Below are 27,311 nucleotides of genomic sequence, written 5' to 3' on the forward strand. Positions count from 1 at the left end.
GTCAACTCTTTCTTTTGCCTTTGTTAACATTTTTTAGTAATTCTTACCTAACACACTGCCTTCTCCAAGGAAGCCTTCCTTGATCCTCTGCTACTCGCATCAATGCTCCATCCTGGCTGGCTGCTTCTCCTGAGGGTTCCACAGCACTTTATGCCTATACCTATTTAAGTGTGGACTTATCCCCTATACCTTCATTGACTGCAGTCCTTACTCTAGACTCTGAACCCCTTGAGGGTCTCACCTGTCTTGGCATCCCCAGATCTGTTCTGTCTGTGAAAAGTGCTCACCAAATGTTATATCAATTTATAAACAATTTTCTTCAGCAGCTATACCATGTCACTTCCATGAGTTTATAACCCCTTTCCATGAGTTTATAATCCCTTTCCATGAGTTTAAGGGAGTTCATAACCCCTTTGCTCGGAGGGTGTACAGCATCATATATTTCTCCAGAAGGCTTTTCTGTGCTAAGCCCAGTGCCCAGCACCTAACAGGTACTTGGAAAATATTGGTGATTTGGTAAAGTGATTACTGATTACCTATTGCGCTGAAGTCTCCCGTCCACCAAGTTCCCTGCCTTATCCCTTAGCATAGCCAATGGAAAATTAATTGGTTGCAAAGTGCATATCTAATTACAACATCCCGCCCCTGCCACTGAGATGTTCAAATGTTAATTATAACATACGCATCTCGTAGCATTTAATAGAGCATTAGTAACTGCCCTTGGGTCGCCCAGGGCGTACACAACGCTCCCTTTTATCTGCTCTAAGGACGGACTTAGCACTTAAGAGCAAGGAAGTCCTCATCCTTAAAGCCGTCCTGTCCCTAAAATCAAATGTTTCCTTCCTCGCCCAAGTCCCCAATTGAGGTTCCCACGCGGGGCGGCGCCAGCGCGCTGGGGGTGGGGTGGGGATCGGGCGCCGGGCGTGGGGTTTCGGCGAGGCTAGACCTGCTATCTGGGCTGCTCGGGCGGCCAGTCCCCGCGCCCCAGCGGCGCCCCGCTTCTCCAGGGCCCGCCATCCCAGGAAAGAAAGGCGAACTACATTACCCAGCAGGCCTCCCGCCGCCCTCGTTCCTTTCATGTCTTTGCACGTGGCCGGAGGGGAGGGCGGGGCCTGGACGTCACCCTCCTACATTCTCTTTCCCTGTGTCAGAGCAGGGATCATTTTTTTTTTTTTTTTCCTTCCTCTGCTCCCTCCCCCCGCCCGCCCCTCCTTCCCTCCTTCCCTTCCCTCCCTCCCTCCCCTCTCGGCTGGGTTTGTGCGCTGGGGCGCCGGAGGCCCCCCTCCGCCGCCGGGACGCGCGGAACTCGGGACGGGGGATCGGCTCTCCCGAGCCTCCTCCCTCCCTTCTCTTTCCCTGCCCCCTTCCCCCACCCCCCCACCCCACCCCCGACTCGGGCTCGGAGCGGCGGCCTGAGGAACCCCGAGGTGAGCATCTCCCCGACCGTCCGCCCCCCCTCCCCCCCCGCCTCGTGTAGTCATCTCCCGTTGCGGGTCGATTCCGGGACCGGTGAGGAAGGGCTCTGTGACGTGTGCGTGCTTACAGATAATCCGGGAAAACCACCCCAAACAATTAGCCCCCTACCCCCCTACCTCCTCCTCCCACCCTGCGCCCGGGGCAGCCGGTCGTCCGCGCCCATCCTGCGTCCCCGCCTCTGTCGGGGACAGCACTCTGAGATCTCGCCCCCTCCCCAGGTTTGCCCCTTCTCAGCCGGTTCCCCGCCAGTAGGGGAGCCGTAGCCCTGAGGGGAGGAGGGGGGCTCTCTTAGCGTGGGGTGAGGAGGGGGTGCACGGTTGAAGCCCGGCTCGCGTTGGAGCCGCGCGGTGTAGCCGCTGTCATGTGCCGGATTCCGACCCGGAGGGAGGAAGCGAGCGAGCGAGCGTGATTCCTCTCCCTTTTGTTTTGAAGCCCGCATTTGCTGCATTGGTTCAGGAACCGGCCAAACTTGCAGCTGTTCTGACCGTAGTCGGCGGAGGTAGGGAGCGCGGCTCCGGGTGGCGGCTAGGGGCCGGAGGCTGCCGCTCTCGCGGCTCCCGGAGGGACCCTGGGAGTGTCTTCACGCTGCCCCTCCGTCCTCCGGCGACCGATTGTGTCTGTGGCAGCGGCCGCGTGTGAGTGTGTGTGTGTGTGTGTGCGCGCCCGTCCCCGCGGGCGCGGAGATGTCTGTCGTCTAGACAGGCTGCACCCTCCCTCCGTCCCTGGTGAGCCCGCGGACCGCGGGGGGCGCGGGGCGGGGGTGGGAGCAGAGGAGGAAGCCGGATCGCTGGCTTCACTGCGGTCGCAGCTTTGGACCTTCCCCACAGCAGTGATTCTTTCTTTTTTTACGTTCTTATTCCTGCCGCCGCTGTGTAATCGGGCCCGGGGAACAGACCTGTCCGGCGGAGTCAGGGTTAAGTTGACAGGCTCTGAAAAGCCAGCTCGCGGTGGCTGGTGACCCGGGCCGGAGCGGAGTGGGCTCCGGCTCGGGTTCTTTAACGAGCAGGTGACTGTCCCGGACGCGGGTCCTGGTGGGGTGTGTGTGTGGGGCGGAGAGGGGGGTCGTGGGCGGCGGGCAGGGGGGCGGTGGCTCGGCTGCAGCGGAGATCTGGTGCCCTGGAGGGCCGCTTGTCGGAGCCTGGGTACCGCTGGGGGAGGCGTCCCGGGGACCGCGCATCTGAGTTGGGTCCGTCTCTCCTCTGATGTTAAATGACAGTTGTGGCGGGGGGGAGGTGGTAGAGGTCTGAGCCCCTCATCTGGGCGGCTTTAGCTGTTTGGTTTCGCGGAGTTTTCAGGGTTGGTGTTGTGGTGGGGGGTGGGGGGCAGGTGTGAACAGAGAGGGAGGTGCGGCGTGTAAAGGGGAGGGGTGGCTGGTGGCACGGTGTGCATCCCCACTCAGGGAGTGAGGCGTCGCCTCCCCCGCCCAGCTGTTTGTGTGTGTACACACCGCTCTGGCGTGTGTGCGCGGGGGGGGGGGGGGGGGGGGCGGGGCGGGGACCGCAGACCGATGCGTAGTGGGGACGCGCGTGGGCCCCGAGCCCCCGCGGGGATCGGTCCCGCCGGGGCTCGTAGTCGTGTGTGTGTCCGCGCCAGCGCCCTGGTTCCTTGGAGTCGGGGTCGGGGGGTCGCCGGCCGAGGGCTCGGGGAGATCCTGGGGTTGCGAATGAGCCGGGTCGGTGAGAGAGGACCCGGCCAGAGACGTGCCACGGTCCCTCTCCTCGAGTCCCCGACGCCCCCCCGCCCCAACCGGACCCGGCAGGCTGGCCATCTACTCTGCGGCGCCGCGGGCTGGTCTGGCTGGGCCTGGAGGAGCGGCGGGGCGCTTGTGTCGCGCCCCCGCCCCCCTCGGTTGACCCTTGGCCCGGGGCGCGCTGTGGGTGCGCGCGGCCGCTCCTGCTGCTGCCTTCGCAGATCCTGGAGGGAATCGGCGCGCCCTGCGTACCCCCTCCCAATTCTTCGTCCTAGAGACAGTGGAGGCCGAAGGCTGCCCGGCCCGCCGGGTTGCGCGCTCCGCCCCAAGCTACCTCCGGCGCGGGTGCCGGCTGCCGACTGCCCAGCCGGGCGCAGGCAGGTCTTTGCCCTCCCAGAGCTGGGTCTCTGCGACAGGGGATTATCTCCCAGGCTCAGGGCCTGTGCGCTGAGGGAGGAAGCCACCGGGGCTGCTGGTTCCGCAGTGGCTGGGGGCTTTCGAAGGCGAAAGTGACACAGCACGAGCGCCGCTACCGCCCGAGCTGAAAGCGAGAGGAAGGAGCCGCCCAGAGGGCGGGGAGGGGCCCACAGGCTGTCCGGCCCTGTTCCTCCTGTCCAGCGCCGGGTCTGGGCCGAAAACCTCACGGAGCCGGGCTCCGAGCATTCTGGGAACGCGCGAGAAAAATTGCTTGGCTTTCAAGAAAACCCGGTTATACTGGAACAGAACGCACTGAGCAGACGTTAAGATGTTTGGCCCCTCGCGGGATGCACTCAGGTGGCCCCAGGAAGCTCCCTTAAAGTGCTTGAGACAGGATTCGATTTACACACAGATCATCTCACCCTGCTGTGTCAAGTGTCTGTCTTGGATAACGTGCACTTGGAAGCAGTAATTTTGTAACGCATCCGGGGGTACAATGTCACCAGTGATTAACAGATTACTAGAATAATAATATGTTTGTATGTCTAGGCGCCTTCCCCATCATCGCATTTATTAAGACGGCCCCGTGAGGTATGGGGGATATTAACCCCATTTTACAGAACCGTACATTGAGGCTCAAAAAGTAAGGAGACTTGCCTGAAGCTTCTCTGTGATTTCACTTCTTAGACTGTGGCTTTTTTTTGGGGGGGGGGGGGGTTGGTTTAAAATAATTTAATTTGTTTATTTATTTATAGCTGTGCTGAGCCTTCCTTCCTGCCCCGGCTTTTTCTAGCTGTGGTACACAGACTTCTCATTGCCTTGGTTTCTCTTGTTGTGGAGCACAGGCTCTGGGAGTACTCGGGCTTCAGTAGTTGCCTCACATGGGCTCAGTAGTTGGGGGTCCCAGGCTCTAGAGCACAGACTGAATAGCTGTGGCCCATGGGCTTAGTTGCTCTGGGTCATGTAGGATCTTCCCTGATCAAGGATCAAACCCAAGTCTCCTGCACTGGCAGGCAGATTCTTTACCACTGAGCCACCAAGGAAGCCCAGTCTGTGGCCTTTTAACTTAAATAGTGGCCAACTTTTTTTCTTCTTTTAGTAAGTGTAGGTCTTGGCACCCTAGGAAATACTAAACCTAAGACAGCGGGTAAATTATGGTATTTCAGTTTGATCATTCAGTTGCTCTGTTGTGTCTGACTTTTTGCAAACCCATGGACTGTGTGCAGCACCCCAGGCTTACCTGTCCATCACCAACTCCTGGAGGTTGCCCAAACTTATGTCCATCGAGTTGGTGATGCCATCCAACCATCTCATCCTCTGTTGTCCCCTTCTCCTCCTGCCTTTAGTCTTTCCCAACATCAGGGGCTTTTCCAGTGAGTCAGATCTTCACATCAGGTGGCGAAAGGATTGGAGTTTCAGCTTCAGCATCAGTCCTTCCAATGAATATTCGGGACTTATTTCCTTTATAATTGACTGGTTTGATCTCCTTGCAGTCCAAGGGACTCTCAAGAATCTTCTCCAACACCCATGAACAGTATGAAATTATGGTATTTATTCTTTGTCAAAAAACACTTGGTTCACTGCTAGTCCTAATGAGAATAAGTATTAAAAAAGCAGAAGTCTGCATTGCTGTTATTATCACTTATCTGATAATTTACAGTTGGTGAATGATTGTCAGCTTTGATGCATGCAGTATGTACCAGAATCATAACTGCATGTAATAAATACATATGGATATATGTTTTTGCAACATATGCCTGTGTTCATATGGGTGTGTTTATGGGGTCCCTATTGAATCTAAGGTTTGTTCCTTGCTGGTTCCAAAACCATGGATTTAAAGTATAGCTCCTGAGAAACCATGCAGGTTCTACTCCCTGCCCCCTCCATCTCCAGGGATGGAAGCCTTTAAAAGAACAAAAAGCTCCTACATAACTGTGTGCATTTCTCAGAGTTCAGGCAGTGAAGGTTCTCAGACACAGCCTGGGGGGTTATTAGGGTTGGCTAGGTAATCAACTATTCATTTACAAATATGTATTGAGCATGTTTGTGTTTCTTGAAGTACACATGCAGAAAATTTAACATACAGTTTAGCACTGCTTGCCAAAACATCTTCTAGCTGTGGAGACAAATGTAAGATTTTGAGTCCAGCAAATATTTGTTGAGCACCTTTCCTGGGCTGCTGTGTTTGGGGCACACAGAGACAGGATAGCAGAAACAGCTAAGTTGCAGTGCAAAAAAACAGATGATTCAGAGCCTACAGGAGGGAACAAATTGTAAATATTTTAGAGCACTCACCCTGGGACTTAGTAAATTTCACGTATGTTGGTTGCAAGGAACTCATAGTGCCAGTCTCTTTCCTATAGCAAATGCAGAAAGAAGCAACAGGGGAAGAAGAGCCTTGTTGCTCTGAATTTCAAACTATTTGGAACCTGCCAGGTGGGCCCTGGAGGTCTGTCCTTTTGTAGAAGTTAGGCAGCTCATGGGAGATGACCCTGAAGCCAGCCCACAGGTTAGTCTACTGGGCAGTGAGGAGCAGACACATTGTCCTCCAGGGTCCTGCCCCAGCTGTGATGGGCTGTGATAGCCTGTCTTCAGTGGCTTTTGATCAAAATCTCAGCCAAGCCCTGCCCGAGTTTAGTAGTTTCTGTCTCGTAGGTCTGTGTATATTTTCTAATATGAGTCTGCTTTTTTTAGCTGTTCATTGCCCAACTGACTTCTGCGGTCCCTGACACTGTTCTCCAATTTCTTCTCAGTTTTAGGGTCCAAGGGACAGAGGAGCCTAGTGGGCTGCAGTCTGTGGGGTCGCACAGAGTCGGACATGACTGAAGCGACTTAGCAGCAGCCTTGTTTTAAGTTCACATCATGAACAGGGAAGCAGGAGGTGGTGGTTAGGATGGGGAGAGAATTCTGAGCCTAGAGCGAGAACAGGAGGTACAAACAGACGGGCAAATTGCAGTTTCTGGGAATTCTCCAGACCTGATGGCGTTTCTGCATAGCTTACCCAATAATGCGGCGGCCCCTTTTGATGTTCTTTTAGGGGGGTCCTCTACCTCTGGGCCTCACTGCTGACTCACTGGTCACCTGAACTCAGCCGTTCACATTCAGGCTTTTTACTCTTTTGCCCTCCTGTCTCATCCTGCGTGCAGTTTAACTTAGAACATTGCTGTCACAGTGGCCTTCTCTCAAAATTACTGCGATGCTGACTATCGACCGCTGCCTGTTACATCTGAATTAAACCCAGGCCAGAGCCGTGGTTCAGAACAGAGTGAGAACAGACACATCCTGAGATCCAGACACCCCGGGAGGGCCTTGCTGATAAGCTGAAGACCCCGAGGCGCAGAGAGGTGAAATGACTCACCCAAAGTCACAGGGAGCCCTTGGCAGAGTGGAACAAGAAGGCCTACTAAATTTTGATGCCTCATTTAATCTTTCTCTGTTCTGTGATGCTTTCTTTTTTTAAAAAAATTAATATTTTTTTTAACTGACGGATAATTGCTTTACAGAATTGTGTTGGTTTCTGCCAAACACTGTGATGCTTTCTGGAAAGAGGTGGGGTTCTTACTTCCCGAAGAGTGAAAACACTACATCTTTTTCTTTCTTTTGGAGTCTTGAGATAGTTTTCTGTTGACACTGGTCTTCCTTGCTCTGTCTTTCTTCTCTAGCTCCTAGGAGTCTGGTGTATTTGGGAGAGGGTTTTATGCTTGGGGCCTTCTAGTGCGCTTAAGTTTGGTCTGTGGCTTTCCCTTCCCATGGTGGGGTCCTCAGGAACCTCGTAAAGGTGTTTGCCAAGCTGTTATATATGTGCATTTTTCTAGGAGGAGGATCCACAGACTTCATTCGATTCTTACCTAACTCAAGTAAGGACAGGAACTACTGGGCTGGGCATAGTGGAGTTGGATGGGGAATTGGTTGCCACTGGAGACAGTCATTTTGCCCTACACTTGACTTGGGTGTGCAGTTTATGATGTATTTCACACCAGTGACCTTATCTGCTTTATATAACAGCCCTGTGAGGCTGTTATCATTATTCCCATTTTGCAGATGGGGAAACTGAGCCTGTTAGTTTCAGTACTAACGGTTAGTGACATGTCTGAGTCAGAAGTAAGCAGTAGGGCAGGCGTCTGATCCCAAGTCTTCAGACTTCAAATCTGGTGTCTTGGGCTGAGGTGGTCCACATGCCACATCCTCATTACGGTTTTGTGAGTGGAGGGTCTCAAACTTTTTGGAGCTTAAAAATTCTTTTGTAGCTCCTTCTTTATGATATCCACTACTAGCTGATGTCCAACCATGGAGTCAGACCGAAGTCCTAAATTACCCAGGGGGTGGGATGGATAAAGTACGGGAGGCAGGTGTCATAGCAGTGATAATGTAGACTGGGGCTAGTTTGGGATGACTTTATGGAAGAGGTGAATTTGGGAGTAGGTCTGGGGTCATGGCAGACGCCATGGTAAGAGGTTTTCAGCTGGGGCTATGACCCAAAAGGGGTGAAAGGGAAATTGTCTGTGCTTGGGCAGAGTGGAGCTGACTAAGGAGTGGGTGGATCCTGCAGTCAGAGGGGGCTTCTTGTAGTGTCTGGGCTTTTTCTCTGCCCTGGGGCTACAACAGTGAAGAAGCGCAACCCTCCTGCCTTCAAAGAGCCCACTGTCTCCCGGGAGAGACAGACGCTGAAACAGTTAAACTCAGCACGGTGTGGTGAGTGCAGTGGTGGAGAAAGTTGCCTGCCAGACAAGGGCCACCTGTTCTAGCCTCAGAAATCAGAGAGGGCTTCCTTAGGGAGATGACGCAGGAGCTGAATCTGAAGGTATGAAAAAGAATTAACCTGGAGAGGAGACAGGAGAAGGATGTTTATGGGGAAGGCACGTGGGTGCAAAGGCGTGGAGGCCCAAGGCTGCCTGGGTGTAGGAAGGGGCAGCAGCAGGCTGGTCGAGCACAATGATGCGTGTGTACAGAGCCCAGCTCTGAGGACCTGAAGAGCCTGGCTGGGGACCTCGCAATTCGGCAGGGCGGATGGGACTTACAGTGGGCCAGAAGCAAGCAGGACTGGGAGCCAGGCAGCCCCTGGGCCGTGAGTCAACAGCAGGTTCCGTGCAGGGTCCTGTCCCTGGAGAGGAGGCCTGGAAGCAGGGCTGTGTGGATGAAGGTAGAGGAAAGGTCACATGTTAAAGCCACTTGGGGAGTCAAGTCTGCAGTTTTTAGTGCTTTGAGGGATAAGGGAGGAGTCCCAGTTGATTCCCAGGTCTCTGGCCTCCTGGACTGAGTGGATGGTGACCTTTACTGGGGTGTGACCTTCTGCTGGTGGCTGGAGCAGATGTGCTGGGGTGTTGTGGTGAGTTTAACATAAGACTCGTCGAGTGGAATCGCAGGTAGGATAGTCCAGTGGAACTGTCTTCTCCTGCGTATAGACCATACGCAGGGTGGAAGCCTGAGCTGGAGGTGTGGGCAGGAGCTGCAGTCCTGGGAGTAGGGGGAGGTTGGCTGTGGGACAGGACCGCCGTGGGGGCTGCTATAGACAAGGAGAAGACCTCTTCCTCCTGTCGTCAGAGAAGCCTTTGTCATGCCGGGCCCACTGTCGTTAGGGAAGCCAGGCAGGGATGCTGTGTCATGCTGGAGGCCCAGCTGGCAGAATCCGGAGACAGTTGAGAGCGCGCCTCAGCTGGAAGCATTTGAGTGCGTTAGGCGAGAGGCTTTGTCATTTTTTAACAACCCTGGTGAGATCTCTGTCCTGGGCGCTCAGGCTGGGAGTCAAGGGCAGGGGAGACCTGTACCTCTTCCCACGAATAGGCTGGTCTAGTTGGGAGACGAGATGAGGACCTGTGAAGCCACTAAACAGCTGTGATAACCTGGGCAAATAGTGGGCTGCTCGTTAAATGGAAGAGGTTTGCTGGAATTTCTCTCCTGCTATGCTGCATTTAAATAGAGCTGCTGTGTTTCAGGCCAAGCGACAGTCTTGCCATTTTTGAACACCCAGGACCTACATGGTAGGTGTTCATCGTATGTATTTGGATCTGCAGGGATGTGACCAGAGTTCGTTGTTTGGTGCAGGGTGGGGATAGGGGTGGGGGAGGTCAGCCCGGGGAGGTTCCTGTGAACAAGTCCAAAGAGGATTCCAACACTGATTTAGAATATTTTTAGTACCATAGTGGAGTAAAAATCTTGAAAACCTTCCAACTACCAAGCACCTAGAAATGTCGTATGAAATACAACTAGCATCCTTTCAGAGAAGAGCTGAGCTCCTCATTTGGAAGGGCAGTCCCCAGGGAGCTCAGAAGGGAGCACGAAGCAAGCGCTGATGCCAGGCCTGGCCTGGGGGTGGGGGTGGCTATGGGTGTCTTGAGGGGTCTCAGAACCAAAGGCTGTTGAGCCCTTGACAGTGCCTCCTCCAGGGTCCGAGGTGAGACTGGGAGTTGGCGTGGAGGGCCCTGCCTGAATCGGGCCCCTGCAAAGGTATGCAGGTTTGGAAAGAGGATGGAATAGACAGCCGCCCTCTGGCATAGAAGCAGGGGAGGGGGAACTTGTCTGTCTTGGCCTGAACTGGGGGGAGGAAAAAAAATCGTTCCTGCAACCTTGAAACCTCAGGCCTCTTGTGGCTTTGGATGGCCACTACACACGGCTTGGGGCTTCCCTGCTGTCTCAGACGGTAAAGAAATCTGCCTGCAATGCAGGAGATCAGGGTTTGATCCCTGGGTTGGGACGATCCCCTGGTGAAGAGAAGGGCGATCCACCCTAGTATTCTAGCCTGGAGAATTCCATGGACAGAGGAGCCTGGCAGGCTATAGTCCATGGAATTGCAGAGAGTCAGACAAGACTGAGTGACTAACACACAAGGAATTAGCACATAAAGCCTCTGGGGGCCAGGGTCTTCCTGCCTGTGGGCTCTAGGCTCTCAGGAGTGCCGGGAAGATTCTGGGGCTCTTCACCCTTCACTGACTTGGGTCTCCTCCTTGGAGAGATGCTGTAGGACCCGGGGGTTCCTGAGTGAGGAGGAGGAGAGAGAGGCCTTGGTGGGAACCTTTGACAGGGGCCTTTGTGACCTGTGCACACTGCAGAGGGCGTGTGCAGGGCTCTGGAGAAGGGCTGTGCCGGCCCCAGGCTTCACCTGTCAGCAGAGGCCTGCAGACAAGCCTGTCCAGGAAGGCCTCACGTCCTCTCCGCTGTTGATTCAGGCTGGATCTTTCCAGACGAGACTTCTGCCCAGGTTCCCCCTCAGTGTGTGTGTGTGTGTGTGTGCTTAGTCGCTCAGTCGTGTCTGGCTGTTTGTGACCCCGTGGACTGTAGCCCACCAGCCTCCCCCTCAAGGTACCCTGTGCAGATTCCAGCTGCTCCTGGTCCCTCCAGACCATGCACCCCATTGTCTACCCTAAGCCCAGAGGCTTGATTTTCTTGAATTTTAAAATTGGGAGACATCTTAGAGGTCATCTAGTGGGCCTCCTCCCTGGAGTGGGAATCCTGTCTCCACCAGCGCTTGCTCCAAGGCTTCCTGTGGCCAGGAGTGTGCGGCGGTGCCGGGAGTGTGCAGCTATACCAGGCAGTGCCTTCCCTCGTTAGAAGGCTCTTGCAGCTGGAAGGCCTCCTGTGAGCCTCAGGCGCTGCCTGACGGTTTCTACCCATCGCCCCTTCAGCTGTGGGCTGTTGGGAAAGATGTTTTGGAGGCCTTTCAGCATCCTGCTCGCTTTTGCTGGAAAGGCCTTAATTTGTCAAGTTAAGATTCTGTTGAGAATCAAGCCAGCTTCCATCCTAACTTAGCAAAGAGGGAGCTTTTGAAGCTGAGATGTAAGGTTTGCTGAGCTGGCTGTGATGTAGAAGTTTTGAGAGGTTGGCTCAGTGCTTTTTAGATTGCGACGAGAGAAGCAGTTCTATCCTCCAACCTCAGAATACATTTCAGTAGTAAGTGACTTGGGAACCTGATGCAGGGAAAAAGTGAAAGTCACTCAGTCTTTGAGACCCATGGCCTATACAGTCCATGGAATTCTCCAGGCCAGAATACTGGAGTGGGTAGCCTTTCCCTTCTCCAGGGGATCTTCCCAACCCAGGGATCAAACCTAGGTCTCCCACATTGCAGGCGGATTCTTAACCAGCTGAGCCACCAGGGAAGCCCAAGAATACTGGAGTGGGTAGCCTATCCCTTCTCCAGCAGATCTTCCCAACCCAGGAATGGAAGCGGGGTCTCCTGCATTGCAGGCGGATTCTTTATGAACTGAGCTATCAGGGTTAACTGAGTGTCTCTTAGGTGCCCTAGTAGAGCTAGGTGTTCTCTGTATGTGTTACTAAATAAAAGTAACCTCTGTGAGGGAGAGGAAGAGAGGCAGAGACATGGAAATGCCCAACTGTAGTTGTGACAATTGAGTCCAAAAGTTATTCAGAAGGAATGTGTGTGGTTCCATTCGGAGTGGGTGGGGCAGGCATTCCCCACGCTGCTCCCTTATAGGGCCGTCCCTTGGGGGAGGCCGTGCCCTGATCTCACCTCAGGCCAAGAACCCACAGGCCTTTGCTGTATTCATGGGTCACTTGCTGAGATGCTTACAGTCTGCACCATGAGATCACAAAAGTGGCCTGCTGGACAGTGTGTGTCCCCAGGCAGGAAGGTGTGGACAATGACAGTGTTTTCCCAGCATGCAGTTTATTTGTCTCTGGGTGTCGGTCTGCAGCGCCCTGGGCTCTTCTTTGAGGAAGCCAAAGCCTTTCTGCTCCTTTGCGTCCCCAGGTCAGCTGGCATCTGCGGGGTCCATTTAGTCAACAGGTGCCGTGTGGGCTTACGCAGAGCACGAGCCGCCTTTGCCCCGGGATTGCATCAGCCAGCTGGATGGCCAGACATCCTGACAAACCCAGTGGTGAAGGTCAGGGATTCTGGGAAGGTACCCAGTTTCTCCTCCCTCTAAAAACTGTTCTCCGTGTTCACATTCTGCTGGCTTGCCCCAGACCTTTCAGCTTAAGACTCTTCTGTTAACATTTGGTGCAGTTTAGCAAATTTGTTATCAGACGCCTGCTGTGGGTCAGAGGAATTCGGGTGAGCCTGGCAGGGTCCCTGCCTCCCGACTTCATTTTGGTGGGGAAGACAGAATGGCCTCGTGTTCGTGTGGTGTGGGAAGTAGGGGAGTAAAAAGAAGAGCGCCGAGGCAGCCAGAAGTAAGGTGTCTCTCTTTTTTTTTTTTTTGTCCAAATGGAGGCACCTTTGAGAGTGAAAGGGAGCACACAGATGTAAACGGGGACTGTCCTGGGCAAATGGGGGCTTATGGCCACGTGGGCCTGGGAGGGTGCAGGTGTGTGGGCCATACCTGACACCCTTGTCAGTCCTTTGTACTGCAGGATGCACGCAGGGATGCTCTAGGGGAGGGGCTTGGCTGCAAGAGAAACTGGCATGTTTCCTGTTTTTCTCAGGGGCCAGAGGGGAAAGCTCCATCTGTGCTCTGATGGGATTCGGTTTAAGGTCACGAGGTTTCGTCTTATATCGACCTCACTGTGATCTCAGTTTTGGAGTCAGAGATGGACATTTGGAGAGATGAGAACCACCTGGCTTGTAGAATGCTATTGGCTACAGCCAAAAGAAAGCTGGACTAACAGTCGCTTAGAAAACAAGATGTTTATAGACATAACTAACCAGGAATCTAAATGTTGGGGGTTTCTAAAGTTGCTTATTTCAGTGGGGCAGTAATAATCTTAAGCATTCATTCTAACCTCCCAGACAGCCATTTACAGCATATTGGGTCAGGCTTGTCCCCTCGTGGTCACCGCTTTGCTGCCACACTCCACCTGTCACATTCTCATGTAACTGTATTGGAAGGCAGGCAGGCAGGTGAGTTCCTCCATGTGTCTTTAAAACATTTTTTCTTTTCTTTTGAAGTATCAGATCAGATCAAATCAGTCACTCAGTTGTGTCCGACTCTTTGCGACCCCATGAATCGCAGCACACCAGGCCTCCCTGTCCATCACCAACTCCCGGAGTTCACTCAGACTCACGTCCATCAAGTCAGTGATGCCATCCAGCCATCTCATCCTCTGTCGTCCCCTTCTCCTCCTGCCCCCAATCCCTCCCAGCATCATAGTCTTTTCTAATGAGTCAACTCTTTGCATGAGGTGGCCAAAGTACTGGAGTTTCAGCTTCAGCATCATTCCTTCCAAAGAAATCCCAGGGCTGATCTCCTTCACAATGGACTGGTTGGATCTCCTTGCAGTCCAAGGGACTCTCAAGAGTCTTCTCCAACACCACAGTTCAAAAGCATCAATTCTTCGGCACTCAGCCTCCTTCACAGTCCAACTCTCACATCCATACATGACCACAGGAAAAACCATAGCCTTGACTAGATGGACCTTTGTTGGCAAAGTCATGTCTCTGCTTTTGAATATGCTATCTAGGTTGGTCATAACTTTTCTTCCAAGGAGTAAGCGTCTTTTAATTTCATGGCTGCAGTCACCATCTGTAGTGATTTTGGAGCCCCCCCAAATAAAGTCTGACACTGTTTCCACTGTTTCCCCATCTATTTCCCATGAAGTGATGGGACCGCATGCCATGATCTTAGTTTTCTGAATGCTGAGCTTTAAGCCAACCTTTTCACTCTCCGCTTTCACCTTCATCAAGAGGCTTTTGAGTTCCTCTTCACTTTCTGCCATTTGAAGTGTAGTGATGTATAATATTGTGTGTTATAGGTATATAATATGTGTTCCTCCCAGGTGGCTCAGTAAAGAATCCACCTGCAATGCAGGAGACCTGGTTCGATCCCTGGGTTGGGAAGATCCCCTGGAGGAGAAAATGGCAACCCACTCCAGTGTTCTTGCCTGGAGAATCCCAGGACAGAGAAGCCTGGTGGGCTACAGTCCATGGGGTTGCAAAGAGTTGTGTAGTTGATGTATAATGTTGTATGTTACAGGTGTATAATAGAGTGGTGCACACTTTTTAAAGGTTATATTCCATTTATAGGTACTAAAAATATTGGCTCTGTTCCCCATGGTGTACAGTGTATCCTTTGCGTTTGTTTTATACTTACCAGTTTGTACCTTTTAAGCCCCTGTACTTACTTTGCCCTTCCCCACTTCCTTCTCTCCACTGGTAACCACTCGTTTGTTCTCAATATCTGCAAGTCTGCTTTGTAGTTATATTCAGTAGTTTGCAGTATTTTTTAGATTCCCCATATAAATGATATCAGACAGTATTTCTTTGTCTAACTTATTTTACCTAGCATAATGCCTTCCAAGTCTATCCATGTGCACTCTCTTTTACTTCTACGTAGTATTCCAGTGTGTGTGTGTGTGTGTGTGTGCGCGCGCACGCGTGAGTGTGTCTGAATGTGTGAGTGTGTGTGAGAGAGTGTGTGTGTGTGCGCGCACGCGCGTGTCTGAGTGTGCAAGTGAGTGTGAGAATGTGCAAGTGCGAGTGTGTGCGTGTGAGTGTGTGTGAGTGTGTGTGTGTGTGAGTGTGTGTGTGAGTGTATTTCATCTGTCGATGGACACTTAGGTTGTTTCCATATCTTCAGTTCAGTTCAGTCACTCAATCATGTCCGACTCTTTGCGACCCTATGGACTGCAGCACGCCAGGCCTCCCTGTCCATCACCAACTCCTGGAATTTACCCAAACTCGTGTCCATTGAGTCGGTGATCCCATCCAACCATCTCATCCTCTGTCATCCCCTTCTCCTCCCACCTTCAATTTTTCCCAGCATCAGGGTCTTCTCAATGAGTCAGCTCTTCCCATCAGGTGGCCAGAGTATTGGAGCTTCAGCATCAGTCCTTCTAATGAATATTCAGGACTGATTTTCTTTAGGATGGACTGGTTGGATCTCCTTGCAATCCAAGGGACTCTCAAGAATCTTCTCCAACACCACAGTTCAAAAGCATCAGTCCTTCAGCACTCAGCTTTCTTTATAGTCCAACTCTCACATCCATACATGACTACTGGAAAAACCATAGCCTTGACTAGATGGACCTTTGTTGACAAAGTAATGTCTCTGCTTTTGAATATGCTGTCTAGGTTGGTCATAACTTTTCTTCCAAGGAGTAAGCATCTTTTAATTTCATGGCTGCAGTCACCATCTGTAGTGATTTTGGAGCCCCCCAAAATAAAGTCAGCCACTATTTCCACTGTTTCCCCATCTATTTGCCATGAAGTGATGGGGCCAGATGCCATGATCTTAGTTTTCTGAATGTTGAGCTTTAAGCCAACTTTTTCACTCTCCTCTTTCACTTTCATTGAGAGGCTCTTTAATTTTTCTTTGCTTTCTGCCATAAGGGTGGTATCATCTGCGTATCTGAGGTTATTGATAAATCTCCCAGCAATCTTGATTGCAGCTTGTGCTTCATCCAGCCTAGCTGGATGTACTCTGCATATAAGTTAAATAAGTACTCAGAGTACTTATATGTACTCTGCATATAAGTTAAATAATCAGGGTGACAACGTACAGCCTTGACATACTCCTTTCCCGATTTGGATCCAGTCTCCACATGGTCATCATTAGTTTCCTGACCCAGGAAAGTACCACAAAGTGGCTGATTTAGGACAGCAGAGATTTACTGTCTCATGTTTCTTGAGGATAGAAATCTGAAATCACAGTGTCATCAGCCCATGCTTGATGTGAAGCTTTTAGGGAAGGATCATTCTTTGTTCACTTTGGACATCTCTCCAGATTCCAAACCAGTCCAGCATGGCACAGGATGGTGCCCTGGATAAGGATTTGTGAGTCTGTACATATTCCTATTCTAAAGAGGAAGAAAGATAATCCATCATACTGTTCTGGGTTGAATTGTATCCCCTCTAAGAGTGTGTTGTTGGGCTTCCCAGGTAATGCAGTGGTAAAGAATCTTCTTGCCAAGCAGGAGACATGGGTTTGATCCCTGGGTTGGGAAGATCCCCTGGAGAAGGACATGGCAACCACTCCAGTATTCTTGGCTGGGAAATCCCATGGACAGAGGAGCCTGGCGGGCTACAGTCCATGGGGTCACAAAGAGTCAGACACGACTGAGCAGCTAAATAGCAACAACAAGAATATGTTGTAGTCTTAACACCCAGTACCTTGAAATGTGACTGTATTTGTGTGGGGCCCTTAAAGTGGTAATTAAGGTACATACGGGTAATTAAGGTACCTAAGAGGTCCTACGGGTGGCTTTAGTGCAGTATGATTGTGTCCTTAAAAGGACATCGGGACACAGATAAGACATAGACACCTGAGTCGACCATGTGAGGACACAGGAGAAGGTGGCCATCTGTGAGCCCAAGAGGAGAGGACACAGAAGAAACCCAGTCTGCTGCACCTTAATCTCAGACTTCCAGTGTCCAGAAATGAGAAAATGAGAAAGCAAATTTCTCTTGTCTTGGCTACCCTGATTGTGCTATTTGGTTATGAAAGCCAGGTTCCAAATCCAGGCCTATGTTGCTGTAGAACCTGGACTCTTGGCACTGTGAGCTGCTGTTTAAGCAGTAGAGGAGGTATCTGTCAACTCAGGGATTGAACAAGTAGTATTTCTGCTAAAACCCTGGGGCAATCCAACAGTAACTTTTAAAACCTAGCGTTTGTTAAGTATTACTGTGTTAAAGTGCTTAGTGAGCACTTTACATGTGTTACCTTAATTAGCCTTCTATTTTATAGGTGTGACAATGAGGGTACAGAGAGGTTAAGGGATTCACACTGCTAGTATGTGGCATAGCCTATTTTGCTGTGCGAGTTTTGTATTTCAGCCATCACACACAGGGGCTGACAGATTATGCTGAGGTCCTCGTGTGGTGTTCTGGGAAAGTCATTGTTCATGGTGTGCGGTGTGTGTGCTAAATCGCTGCAGTCGTGTGCAACTCTTTGTGACCCTGTAAACTGTAGCCCGCCAGGCTCCTCTTATCCATGGGATTCTCCAGCAAGAATACTGGAATAGGTTACTATGCCCTCCTCCAGGGAATCTTCCCAACCCAGGGATCGAACCTGCATCTCTTAAGCCTCCTTAAGTGGGTTTTTACCACTAGCGCCACCTGGGAAGCCCATTGGTTGTGGGTCTGCCATTAATGACTCGAGGAGAAGGCAATGGCAACCCACTCCAGTGTTCTTGCCTGGAGAATCCCAGGGACGGTGGAGCCTGGTGGGCTGCTGTCTATGGAGTCGCACAGAGTCGGACACGACTGAAGCGACTTAGCAGCAGCAGCATTAATAACTTGGGTGATCTTGGCTGAGTCACCTAACATCGGGATGTTTTCTCCTCACTGACCCCAGGGACTGGATGAGATACTGTCTAACATCTCTGATTGGTGCCTTCGGAGGTTCCTAGCGCCAGGCCTCTAAGGCAGGTGTTACATCCTCAGCATGGACTGCCTCAGGGAAGGAGTCATTCCTGTGACGTCATCTCGGGCCTTTGTCCACACCTGAGGTAGCAGCTCCAGATCTGCCTGATTGGTGGTTTGGACCTAACAGTTTGCTCCTTCCCTATAAAATCAATTTTTTCAATAAGGTAGAAATTATCCCCACCCCGTGCCAGGCCCAATTCTAGGTCTTTTAAGGCTGCAGGCTTTGAGTTACATCAGCCAAAGGGTATGGGGAGAGTGTTGCTGATAAGTGATGTGATGTGTTTTCTTCCTCTAGGTTGACTGCAAACTCATTCATACCAGAGAGAAACGAACCATGGGGGGCAGCACCCGTTAAGAGCCCACGTTGAGCCAAAGACCTCTGTGTCTTTCGCCTTATCTTGTTTCCATTCCCCACGAGGCCCAGGTAGATGGCAGGCAGGGTGAGGTGAGGAGAGGGTGGGGGCCTGGTTCTAGGATTCCACAGGCTGAACGCAGCGTGCTAAGGACAGGGGCGATGTGGGCTGGGCTGCTGTGGACAGTCCTGGGGGCCTGGTTTTAGTCCTCTGGCAGCCCGGCCCCTGCTTTATCCCCACAGGGTCTTAATGATTTTAGTTAGCTCATTAGAGCCAAGTTTACTTAATGCATCTGGAATAGATTTTAAAACCAGAAAAGCGGGTGAGTGTCTTTCAGAGTTCCCAGTTCCCCAGCTGCCTGCTCATGATCTCCGTAGATCTGGAAGCCCAACCTCTCTGGCTCCAGCATTCAGACAGCGGGGATGAAGCCTTCAGATCCTAGTGGCTGGCTAGGTCCTAGGACCCGGACCACTGCGGCTGGGCAGTCGTCGGAGGCACCAGGGTTATTACACCGGCACTCTTGTGAAGAGTGGGAGTGGGCGGGGCTAATGCACTTCTTCTAATGCGGGCATTGAAGCAGGCAAGACTAAGTGACTTGGCCAGGGTCACATACCACATGTGTCAGTGAGAAAACAAATTACGGGCTAGTTCTCTATTCAGTAAACCTTTCTCTACCATAAGGTACAGCATTCAGACACTGTTGGGGATTATAGGCTGATTTCAGTCGAATTATCTAGGAAGCCACATATTCATTTTAAATGTGCATTAAAGAAAATGTCACTAGTATATGAAACTTTTGATTTCATTATTGCTTAGCAGGAAACTTAGTTTAATAAAAAGTCAACAAAGTCAACAATGATGTTACACCTGGTACCCAGCTAGGATAGAAAACCTCCAAGGTGGTGAATTTGGGGGAAATGCTGCCAAAATCAAGTTTGGGTTGGGTTTCTGTCACTTGGCACTGGGTGAGTTCTGAATAATACATGACTGATTTCAGCCCAAGGCTACCTCTTTTCATGTAACAAATGCTGGTTTCTAAGTATTGATTTACACAAAACTTATATACATATGATTGTAGTTTAGATTCATAAAAGGAAAGTGAAAGTCGCTCAGTTGTATCCAACTCTTTGCAACCCCATACAGTCCATGGAATTCTCCAGGCCAGAATGCTTGAGTGGGTATTCTGAGTGGGTTTTCTTCTCCCTCATTGTGGGGCGGATTCTTTACCAGCTGAGCCACAAGGGAAGTCCAAGAATACCAGAGTAGGTAGCCTATACCTTCTCCAGGGGATCTTCCTGACCCAGGAATCAAACCAGGGTCTCCTGCATTGCAGACGGATTCTTTATCAACTGAGCTATCAGGGAAGCTATCATGAAAGGAGGTCATTACCTAAAGAAAACCTAAGTAAATATTTTTGTAAAGCAAAGAATCCTTTTATATAGAGATAATATCTGGTTTCTTTCAAAAGCAAATTTAGCCTTTTAAACAACAATTTTTATTATCTAAGATTTTGATAACCAGAAACTTCTTCCTTAAAAAAAAAGTTATTTATTTGTTTATTTTTGGCTGTTCGGGGTCCTCATTGCTGTGTGGGCTCGTCTCTAGTTGTGGCAAGCAGAGGCTACTCTCTGTTTGGAGTGCGTAAGCTTCTCATTGAGATAACTTCTCGTTGCAGAGCATGGGCTCTGTGGCGCTCTGGTTTCAGTAGCTGGAGCTTGTGGCCTCAGTAACTGTGGCTCCCAGGCTCGAGTACAGACTCAGTAGTTGTGGTGCAAGCTTAGTTGCTTCTCGGCGTGTGGGATCTTCCCAGACCAGGGATCAAACCTGTGCCTCCTGCATTTGCAGGCTGATTCTTTACCACTGAGCCACCAGGGAAGCCCCTAGAAACTTAATCGGTATCCAAATAACTTTAGCATGATGACAATTTATGTATTTGTCAGAAAAATCATCTTAGCATCAAATGTGCTGCAATAAAGAATGTTCTGTTTGACATCCTTTCTCCAACCAGTGATAAATACTCTTGTCTAAGGTTAACTAAGGACTGCATTTTAGAGCTAATTCATCCTGGTGACCCTGACAAAGTTTTACTCTCTGTGTTTGAGTAAATTCTGATCATCTAGGAGAGTTATGTTGAGACTGAGGCAATCACTGGTACCACCGGACTCAACACTTTTAGGCCGGAATATTCTCTTCCCTGTTATGTTGTTGACCATGTTTTCTGACCCAGAAATCGGGATGTGCATTTGAATATTTGAAATTAGGACTTCTCCCACCAGTGGTCTTGGATGTAGATCGGGACTCTGGGGTCTCATTCTCAAATTTGTTGATGTGCTTATGCAGATTCAAAATTCCTTTTTTCTTTTTAGATAAAAATATTTGTCCTATCTTCAGAGCCTTCTGAGACCTACTTTCTCTCTCTATTTTACCCTCCTTACAATTCTGCTCCCAGTACAATGTGTGTGTGGGTTTTCTATGCCACCAAGCATTCTGACACCAGCTGTGTATCCTACAATATAACTCAGTTCTGACTCTAGCTACCTGGGGACAGCATCAGATCCCACAGGTTAAGGGCTCAGTCCCCCTACCCCAAGCTTCAGATGCTGTGCTTCTGACTGGCTTTCACTCATCCTGCTCCTTGGGTCCTGTTAATTTGTTAGCAGTTCATGAACTCAGAGAAACATTTTACTTGCTGAGTTTCAGAAACAGTCAGGTGTAAGAGATGTGAAGGGCAAAGTATGGGAGAGGGCTCAGAGTTCCCATGCCTTGCTGGAGTGCACACATCTCTGCAAATCTCCATATGTCCACCAACCTGGAAGCACTCTGAACCCCATCTTTTTGGGGGATATTATTGTGACTGCAGCCATGAAATTAAAAGATGCTTACTCCTTGGAAGAAAAGTTATGACCAACCTAGATAGCATATTCAAAAGCAGAGACATTACTTTGCCAGCAAAGGTCTGTCTCGTCAAAGCTATGGTTTTTCCTGTGGTCATGTATGGATGTGAGAGTTGGACTGTGAAGAAAGCTGAGCGCCGAAGAATTGATGCTTTTGAACTGTGGTGTTGGAGAAGCCTCTTGAGAGTCCCTTGGACTGCAAGGAGATCCAACCAGTCCATTCTAAAGGAGATCAGCCCTGGGTGTTCTTTGGAAGGAATGATGCTAAAGCTGAAACTCCAGTACTTTGGCCACGTCATGCGAAGAGTTGACTCATTGGAAAAGACTCTGATGCTGGGAGGGATTGGGGGCAGGAGGAGAAGGGGCCGACAGAGGATGAGATGGCTGGGTGGCATCACTGACTCGACGGACGTGAGTTTGAGTGAACTCTGGGAGATGGTGATGGACAGGGAGGCCTGGCGTGCTGCGATTCATGGGGTTGCAGAGTCGAACACGACTGAGCAACTGAACTGAACTGAGGAAGGCTTCATTACTTAGACATGCTTGATTAAATCATTGGCCATTGGCAGTTGATTCAACCTCCAGTCCCTCTCCCTGGAGGTCAGGGATGGGACAAAAATTTCCTACCCTCCAGTCACATGGTTGGTTCCCCTAGCAACCAGGTCTCATCCTTAAGTTTCCAAAAGTCACCTCATTAACATAAGCCTAGTTGTGGTAGAAGGCATTTGTTTTGAATATCAAAACACCTTTATAACTCTTATAAATTCCAAGCATTTTAGGAGCTCTGTGTCAGGACTGGTTGAAGACCGAAAATATATTTTTTATTATAGGTCACATATCACATATATTTTTTAATATAACAATATTAAGTCTGGGGTCTGTATTCCTACCCTATCCCCGAAATCCTAACAAACAAAAGAATATTTTGCTGCGTTATCTTTAAGAGCAGATAGCTTTGTGGCCTGAGCAAATAATTGAAATTAAGAAGCCTGGTCTAGTTATTATTGCTATGTAACAAACAATCCTGAAACTTAGTGCCTTAAACAACGTTAATCTTTTATTCCGCTCAGGAGGCTGCCGCTTGGGCAGGGCTCAGTAGGTACAACTCACATCTACTGCACGTGGTATTGGCTGGGATAGCTCTACCAAGGCCGGAAGATCCACTTCCAAGATGGCTTGTTTCTGAGGCTGGCGAGTTGTGTTGGCTTCACCTCCATGTGGACTTCTCCACGGGGCCTCCTGGGCTTCTTCGAAGCATGGGGGCTAGGTTCCAAAGGGAACGTCCCAAGAAGCAGGAAGGAGAAGCTGCGATTTCCCAAAGGCTTGGTCTGGAAACCTGGGTGTCTCTTTCATGTACCATCTTTGCAACAGTTACCAAGGCCAGATTCAAGAGGAAGGGACATAAACCCTACTTCTTGGTGGGGGTGGGGGGTGCGAGGGGGGTTGGTGTCAGGGATTTGGGGTCCATGTTTTAAACCACAGGAGAGGAATGTCCTGCCTTCTCACAAACCCTCACCGAGGTTTAGAGTTCATCCTCTTGCAGTCTTTTATGGGGAAGTGAAAAAAGAAATGTCTATAAAACTTTGAATCGTTTAAACACAGTTATAGTTAATAAATGTCCCTTTTATATTGTAGCCCTTTAAAAAGCGCCTTCCCCTTGTCAGAGGTATGTGGGCGTCTTCATTTAATCAGTCGCTCCCAGAACTGGCTGAAGTACAGGCGTGTAGGCACTTGGCCTTGCGGGGTGGGAGGCGTCCCCGGGCAGGGCTCGCCATGGTTATTGGCCTTCCCGGAGCAGCTCTACCGTGGCAAGAGCCTACGCTGGGCTACAGAGATGAATGTGAAGATGCCGCGGCCCGTGCCCGTCCTTGGGGAGCCAGGGCTGTGTGGTGGATGGTCAGCAGTGGCCTCACTGTCCCTTGTTCTCACCCCTGCTGCTGGTGAGACAGAATGAACCCATCTGCTCTGAATGCACGGTGGACTTCTCTTTTCCTTCCTGGGGCTCTTGATTTTAGAGTGTGCCTTGGCCTGGAGAGAGCTGGGCTCCAGCTTTTTCAGGTAACTCCCCACTGTGTTCTCCCCATCTGTGAAACAAGAGAGTTTGGTCCAGTCCAGGGGTCAGCAAACTACAGCCTGCAGACCAAGCTAGCCCGATGTCTGTTCTCCTAAGTGACATCTTATTGGAGCACAGTCATCTTTTGCTTTAAGTATATCCGTGGTTGCCTTCTGCTGGTTGCAGCAAGACCCACATGGCGTGCAAAGCCTAAAATATTAATTCTCTGGCACTTGACAGAAAGTCTGTAGACCCCTGATATAAAAGTAATGATTTTCAAACTTCATTTTAGCTATGCCGTTCTTTCTTCAAATAACTTTACCAATAAAACAGATCAATTTACCAAGAAATCAGTTCATTTTACTGATTTACGATAAATCAGTTCCTCTAGTGCTTATGCCAGGCGCTCTACCAAGTCCTTTCAAATTATCAACTGGTTTTCATTCTTATAAAAACCCTGTGAGATGGGTATTGTTACCATTCCAGTTTTAGAGATGAGAAAATTGAGACAGTTAACAGAGAGGTTACGTGACTTGCCTAAGGTCACACAGCGAATAAGTGGCAAAGGCAAGCTGAGAGTGTAGCAGTCTGGCTCCAGAGTTCACGTTCTTACCTGCTGCTCACTGGTGGCCTGATGTGCAGAGGGAGGCCGGATGACTAGATCTCATAGGGAGATGGTCAGCATCTTCCTCTCATCCTTTGGCTTCTCTCCCTGCAGCTGCCAGGACCCTGAGGACCAAATCTGATAACCCCTGGAGGCTGTCAGGTTAGCAAGTTAGTAGGATCCTTACTTTGATCGGGTTTCTCCAGGGAGAATCGATTCTGGTTGTTGGGAGCTCAAGCGGTCCTGTAACTGTGGAGAGCTCTGTTCCCTGGGAATGAAGACTCCTGACAAATTATCGTTAATTATGCCCAATAAAAATGAGTGCTCAGAGACCAAAGTCCAACATTTCAGAACCATAACTGGAAGAAGGCATCTTTCAATTAATTGCAGTGCCCCCAAACAAATATTAAAACAAGTAAATCTACGTGGAGTCAGTTCTCTGGCCCAGAGTGATTTACCTCGGAATTGAGCCATAAAATTCTGCAAGGGCCGGCTTCCCACTCTGAATGTCACCTGCCTAGCTCCCTCCTACCAATAACCCTAAATCAACCCAGGGGAGTTAAAAGATGGGCGGCAGCATTTCTTGGAGAGGTGGGAGCCTGGGGCTGCAGAGGGGCCCTTGGGGGTCTTTCCTGTGTGCACAGTAGCTGTCTTGTCTGAGCCCACCTTCTTCCTAAGGGGCAGTCTTCAGGGAGGAAGTATAGCCTTCTCTGACCTTTGGAGCTGCAGAGGGGGAGGGTGACTCACTTTTATTGTCAGTGGGAAGCTGACCTTGACCTGGGGATAGTTTGAAGGTGATTGGGATCTTGGAGGAAATCTTAGTTTCAACCATGGTATCTATTCGGCGTTCTTTTTTGGTGTCCCTGCCTTTTCTCCTAGGTTTGTGCCCAGTGGGGCTTGGGACCCCCTAGGGTGTGTAGGGTGGGGTCTTTCTAGGTACTCCCCTGTTGCTCAGGGCCCCTGGCTCTGCTTCCTCCCCCAGCCAGCACCCCATCTCCTCCTGCCCAACACCCCACCCTGCCCAATGATGAAATTATCTTCCTGGCAACCAGAAATCCCAGTGCCTTCTCAGAGATTTTCTGTTTGGAGAAAAGACTTTTTAAAAAGTCTTCCAGTTTCTTGTTGGCTGCTTTCAGGCCACACTTCACTGTCTCTCGGTTTATCCAGATCGGGGTTTTCTTTATCCTCAGAGCCAGCTTTTCCTAAGTGCTCCCTCCCGCCAGCCCCTCTCCTTGCCTTCCTGCCTGTTTTAGGCGTGCCTGGACTTGATGGTCTGGTGTCCCGCAGGCGAGAAGGTCCCAAAGCAGAAGGGGCTTTTGTGGGAGTGGGTGGGATCCCTGCTTTGCTCAGATGCTTTGCGGGCTGCCTGGAAGGGTAGCAGGGGCCTTGTGGGTCTGGGAGTGGGACTGCCAGTGTGTGGGTGGAGGTCCTGCTAGGGTGGGGTTGCTGGGGCACAGATTTTCTGTTCGAGAAAAGGCTCGGGGCAGCTCCATATGCTGCGGACGACCCCTCCCCAGGCCTCAACGAAGGTCCCCACAGCCTGCCTCTAACTTATCCTGCAGAATATTTGACCTCATTCACCTCACGGTTAACCATCCCTGGGAAGCAGCAGGTAGTTCAGTGAGGCTGTTTCATTTGGAGGATATTTTGAAAACAGAAGCTTGGTTCTCAGGGAAGATACCTTACCAGTGTTTGTGGTTGTGTTTTTAATAATTTGTTACTGAAAATGTGGGGCCCCCATTGCATTGAAATACTTTCAAAGTGAAGAATTATCTCCACCTCATCACTTCAGTGCTGTGTTGTTTTACATATTGTATCCTTTTCCCCCTTCAATAGCAATTGGTTGATTTGCAGCTCTGCCAAATAATTTTATATACTTAATTAGCTTGGTTTTAAAGTTTATTTCGAGGTCCTATTTATTACAGACCTGTTTTCCACAGACCCTGAGCCCCACAGCTCTGTCATGTCCCAGCCTTCATCAGCAGCACCTTTTCCGATAGTTGGGTCTCTATCTGCGGCTTCTGAATCCTCGGATTCAACCAGCCTTTGATCCAACATTCTACAGGATCCGCCGTTGGTTAAGTCCCTGTATTCCCAGGGCTGGCTGTCAGGGTACTTGAGTATCTGCAGGTTTTGGTTTCCGTGGGGAGTCATGGAACGCCTACCCCCACCCTCCGTGGATATGACTGTATCCACTTTTAGCTCCCTAGGCATGGGGTTTCCGTTACCCCCTCCTAGGAAACAGCTGAGAAATCATCAGAATCATCGTAGTCTTAAATAACACTGGTGGCAGCTCATTTGTGTCATGTTATGAATTTGCCAGGTGCTCTCTTGCCTCATAGGTACCCTGAGAGATTAGCAGTCTCACAACAGGACTTGGCAGCTGACACCAGGACCAGAGGCCCTGTGCTCTCATTCTTAACCTTATGTCCTTTCCACCACGCTGTGGAACCAGCCATCGACACCAGGAACAGACTGCTATGATTTAGTTAACCTTCATCTGTAAATGGGGTCATAATAACACTCATTTCTTGGGGCCACTAGGAGGCTAAAGGGGGCTGTCACATGTGCTTTAGGAAGGTGCCTGGTGACAGTACATGTGAGCTCCTAGGAATGGTAGCAACCCTCCTTTACGTGCTGGACACTGTGGGAAACACTGATCACCTGGCCATCCAGAAATACAGGTAACACCCATGCCTAGATAAGCATCACCTATCTTCCCAGCCGTGGGAAGGTTGGGTCCGTGGCTATCTGGCTGGCCCGCACCACCATCCTTTTGAAGTGGTGGCCTTTCCTTTGCCAGGGCTGTTGACCAGGAGGCCACCTGTAGAGCTGAACCTTCAGGTGGGGGTCTTGGCATGTTGGTGGGCTTTTTAAAGATTTGTTTACGTACCTATTTATGGCTGCGCGAGGGCTTTATCCAGTTGCGGTGAGCAGGGGCTACTCTCCAGTTGCGATACTCGGGCTTCTCGCTGCGGTAGCTTCTGTCGTGGACCACGGGCTTTAGGAAAGCAGGCCTTCAGTAGTTGCAGCTCACAGGCTTAGTCGTCCCTCGGCATGTGGGTTCTTCCCAGACCAGGGATCGAACTTGTGTCTCCTGCATTGGCAGGCGAATTCTTTACCACTGAGCCACCAGGGAAGCCCTCGGTGGGCTTTTTAACAGAGCAGCAGAAGTTTCCAGCCTGTTTGACAGACCAAGGCTGTGGTCACTGGGCATTCTGGCTCCCAGCCGAGCCTCACTCCTTACCTCCTCAGTGTCTCCATGTGTATATACACACGCAGGAGGATAAAACCATCAGTAGGGCGAGTGCGTGGTGTGTAAAGGAAGGCGTTCATTCACTCAGCCAGTATGTATTAATACTACCATGCGCCAGGCCCCAGCAGCTAGCTGGGGGTGTAGCCGTGAGTGGAACAGAGCCTCATGGAGCTTTCTGGCCACTGACAAGGACCCAAGTGTGTGCTCCGAAGGGAAATGAAGTAGGGCCAGGAGCTGGAGGATGGCTCAGCTGGTAAAGAACCCGCCTGCAATGTGGGAGATCTGGGTTTGATCCCTGGGTTGGGAAGCTCCCCTGG

At 50.5% G+C, this 27,311-nt stretch overlaps 1 protein-coding gene across 6 annotated transcripts in view; it reads left to right on the top strand.

Annotated features, from left to right (window-relative positions):
- The first annotated feature begins 1,223 nt into the window (after window positions 1-1,223).
- Window positions 1,224-27,311, top strand: part of CTIF (cap binding complex dependent translation initiation factor) — a 324,401-nt gene continuing 298,313 nt past the window's right edge. For 2 of the 6 annotated variants that reach the window (XM_019986752.2, XM_019986753.2), the window contains exon 1: window positions 1,225-1,427. The gene's annotated coding sequence lies outside the window, so the exon portion shown is untranslated. Of the gene's footprint in view, window positions 1,428-1,797; window positions 1,976-2,004; window positions 2,202-2,288; window positions 2,483-27,311 lie in introns of those variants that run through there. The other 4 variants (XM_070779021.1, XM_070779017.1, XM_070779020.1 and 1 more) reach the window with 4 other exon arrangements.

The sequence above is a fragment of the Bos indicus genome, chromosome 24 (assembly GCF_029378745.1).
Source record: "Bos indicus isolate NIAB-ARS_2022 breed Sahiwal x Tharparkar chromosome 24, NIAB-ARS_B.indTharparkar_mat_pri_1.0, whole genome shotgun sequence".
Taxonomy (NCBI): Eukaryota; Metazoa; Chordata; class Mammalia; order Artiodactyla; family Bovidae; genus Bos; species Bos indicus.